At 47.2% G+C, this 3,949-nt stretch overlaps 1 pseudogene; it reads right to left on the bottom strand.

Moving 5' to 3' along the window:
• Window positions 1-1,056: 1,056 nt before the first annotated feature.
• On the bottom strand, window positions 1,057-3,330 carry LOC136460789 (cytochrome P450 CYP72A616-like; annotated as a pseudogene).
• Window positions 3,331-3,949: the final 619 nt, after the last annotated feature.

The raw sequence follows: 3,949 nt of genomic DNA, 5'->3' as shown, positions 1-3,949 counted from the left end.
TTGGTGGAGGGTTAGGGGGGGGTGGAACCCACCACTTGATGTGCTCACGTGGATGTCTCCCTCTAAACCAATCATCGAAAAGGAGGTATCTAGGATCAAACTTGTCTGCACCATCGATCCATTGAAAGAAAAAACACCTCTCATGGTTCTACACAACGAGATTCCAACAAAATATTAGTAGCATACTTACACAAATAAAGAAAAAGGATAGTGGAAATAATTTCTTACATTAAAACGACTGCATGTGTAGAAGCAACGCGCCGCTGTGTCTGAATGTTTCGATTGAAAAACATGGGCCGGGAAACCACAGTCATAGTTAGGGACAGGGAGGTCAGGAGGGACGAGGACATCTTTGCTAGACGGTCGGGGTATAATTCTCGAGAACGACCCTGTTTTCGCCAAAACTCCTCCTGAAACATTTCTGGCATCTAACAAAACGGATGTAATTTAACAAACATAAATTAAAACATCACAAATAAATGTCAATGCGAACCATAACTATAATACAACCAATTTCGTTCTAAGAACCGAAAGTAGTTAACATTAAACCCTAAACCTAGGGTTTCTTATTTGATGGACAACAATGAACCAATAACATAACTACATGCGCCTAGGTTTGCTAGCTTTTTTCACGTCTTGGCATCATCCTATGGTTGTATAATACATATATTGAGGGGTAGAATGAAACCCTAAGTGATGACGATTATTACGTTAAAAAATCCGACTAATATATACTGAATCGATGCGAAAAAACTAGGAGGGGAGCGAGGATACCTTGCTCTCGAAGATCTATGGATCAAATCAAGGTTTTCAAGGTCCAATATGCCGATTCGTGAAGTGGGGAGAGAAAAAACCCGAGAGGAAGGAGAAAGAAAAGGAAGAACGCTTGGGCAGAAAGGTTGGGCCGGGGTTAAATGGCAGGGAGCTCGGCGCCAGTCACTCTGGCACCGAGCTCCCTGCCATGTCATCCACCCTGGCGCCGAGATGTGTTAACTCGGCGCCAGCATCAATAGCGCCGAGCTAAGGGTCTATTTTCTGATTTTTTTTGTCAGAGATCTATTTGTGAGAAACTTTGAAAAAAAAGGCTAAGTTATAAAAAATTCGGTTAATCTGTGCACCGTGCATCGGATGCAGTGTCATCACAGTATGCGGCGCATGGGTATACGACAGCGCGAGCCCAAGGCCTTGTTTAGATTGAGGTTAGAAATCAGTATTTGGCACTGTAACACTTTCGTTTGTATTTGACAATTATTGTCCAATCATGGCCTAACTAGGCTCAAAAGATTCGTCTCGTAATTTACAATCAAACTGTGTAATTAGTTATTTTTTTATCTACATTTAATACTCCATACATATGTCAAAGATTTAATGTGATAAAGAGTGAGCAAAAAAACTTGCGATCTAAACCAGGCCCAAACTCAAATCGCTGAAGGATCATGCACAGCGCCATCTTGGCCTCGAGAAGCGCGAAGTTTTGGCCGATGCATATGCGAGGCCCCCAGCCGAATGGGAGGAACGCACCCGAGCCGTTGGACGCCTTGGAAATCCCCTCGGCGAACCTCTCCGGCTTGAAATCGTGCACGTCGTTTCCCCAGGTGTCAGGGTCATGGTGCATGAATAGAACAGGGAACTCGCTGGGAACGACACGTCTCCGATCTTCATCTCCTTGTAGGTTTTCCGGCTGAACACCACGGCCGGCGGGTATAATCGGAGAACCTCGTAAAGGATCATATTGACCTGTAAGAAGAATCTCGTACATTACTATATTTGAAATATTTGAATCCTAGTGAGAAGAAGTAGTGAAGTAACAAGTTACCGTTTTGAGGCGGCTCAATCCCTCGTATTCTGGTTTGTTTCTCCCGAACAGGCCAGTCACTTCCTCCCTTGCACGGTCTTGCCACTCAGGGTGCATGCTCAACAGGACCATCGTCCATGTCAACAACACTGACGTTGTCTCCATCCCTGCAAAGTAGAACAGCTTGCACTCCTCGATGACATCTTCAATTGTCATTCCAAGGGTGGACTGGCCGCCGTTCTCATCCGTGTGCCTCGCATTGGACTCCCGCAGTAAGCCCAGGAGATCATCGCTGGTGCTGCTTTCACCTTCTTCTTTCATAGCTTGCATTCTTTTCCCAATCAGCCCTCGCAAAATCGAGTTAACCTCCTTGTTGATTTGGCGCATCCTTCTGTTGTTTTTCGTTGGCAAGTACCTGCGTCCGGTCATCAATAGTCAATACCCAAGTCCGATCCCTGATAACACTGACGACCAGCCGTCCTAAAGAAGAGAGAATTTGCCTGAGCAGTCATAGCAAGCAAAGCAGGGCAACTCACATGTAACCTGGAATTGCAATCTTCTGAACGGCGCCTACGAAGCGCTCAGCTTGCTCGGACTGGAGCTCGAAAATCCTTCTACCTTCAAGGTAGCTGCTGCCAAATGCGGTGTGGGAGCCGGCTGCTTCCTCCTCATAAAACACTGTTCATATATCAGCCAGAACAGTATTTTTCTTTAACAAAAAAAAATCAGCAGAAAACGACTAGCTGGCTTTAATCCAGCTCAGCCGAACAGACTGGACATCTCCTGTGAGGGCCTGGAGCTCCGGCCAGACGTCCAACTCGCACCAACCGTCGGAACCAAGGGACTGCTGCGCCCTTCTGCTGACAAGCTCTTCGCAGCATGCAGAGAACGCAGGCAGCATGAGCTGCAATGCAAGGTCACATACACACTCCAGCGATTAATCACAAGCCAGATCTTTGCATAGCCATTACTTATATTATATCGAAGGTACGTAATTGTACTGCAAATGATACAGTTTTATGTACCTTGAGCTTCTCGAGATGGAATGCAGGGTTCAGGATCCTCCTGTGCTGAACCCATTTCTCGCCCTCATGGCTGGTGAGTCCGTCGGAGAGCAGCTTCGTCAGGCCCGGGAACTGGGGCTTCTCGAAGTGGCCGAACTTGTTGGAGAGCACGTCCCTGACCAGCGCAGGGTCGGTGATGGTCACGTTGGGAATCGGCCCGAACCAAGAGAAGCACGTCTTGCCGTGCTCCCGGACGTTGTTGCAGAGGAACGGCGTGACGCGGGGCACGATGTTGTCGTGGCACCCCAGCGGCACGGCCTGGCCCAGGCCTCCTGGTTCAGGCGGCCGAACTCCTTGAGGTCGCCCGTGAGGAAGCGGTAGGACGTGCCGCGGAGGCTGCCGAGGCTCCCACCATAGCTTGTTCAGCAGCCGGCCGCCCTGCCACACCAGGACAAGGCCAGGGACACCGTAGTAGATCAGGAGGCTGCGTGGTGCTGAGGCCACAGCTGCGAACAGAGCTCCAAGAAACATTGCTTGCAATACAATACGGAGAAAGTGGACTTTGACTGGATGTAGATGTGCATGGTACGGTACTTGGAGTAAGGTTAAGGCCCTGTTTAGATTCCAAAAATTTTTACCTCAAAGTGTCATATCGAATCTTGCGGCACATGCATGGAGTACTAAATATAGACGAAAAACAAAACTAATTACACAGTTGGGTGAGAAATCACGAGACGAAACTTTTGAACCTAATTAGTCCATAATTAGACACTAATTGCCAAATACAAACAAAAGTGCTACAGTAGCCAAAACAAAAAATTTTTGCCAACTAAACGCGCCCTAAATAGGGGTGTCACCTTGTTGGATGATATGGTTATCATGTGCTCATTTGTTTAAGGTTTCTTGGAGTGTAAGACTTGCTCTGCATCTTGGTCAATCGGGCGGGCCACAACACACGTTACGAACTTGCCGGAGAAGAAATTCGCCCTGGCTGGCTGGAGAAACAGCGGACGTTGAGGCTGATTTATTTTGAGAGAAAAACATTATTATTTTGCTGAAATTGTATGGCTGATAAGTTCAAACGAATATGGCAAATTAATTCAGACAGATATGGCACATGTGACAGGTTGTTCGGTGTGCTGCTATTTTA

The sequence above is a fragment of the Miscanthus floridulus genome, chromosome 6 (genome assembly GCF_019320115.1).
Source record: "Miscanthus floridulus cultivar M001 chromosome 6, ASM1932011v1, whole genome shotgun sequence".
Lineage (NCBI taxonomy): Eukaryota > Viridiplantae > Streptophyta > Magnoliopsida > Poales > Poaceae > Miscanthus > Miscanthus floridulus.
This window is presented reverse-complemented; position numbering and strand designations above follow the sequence as displayed.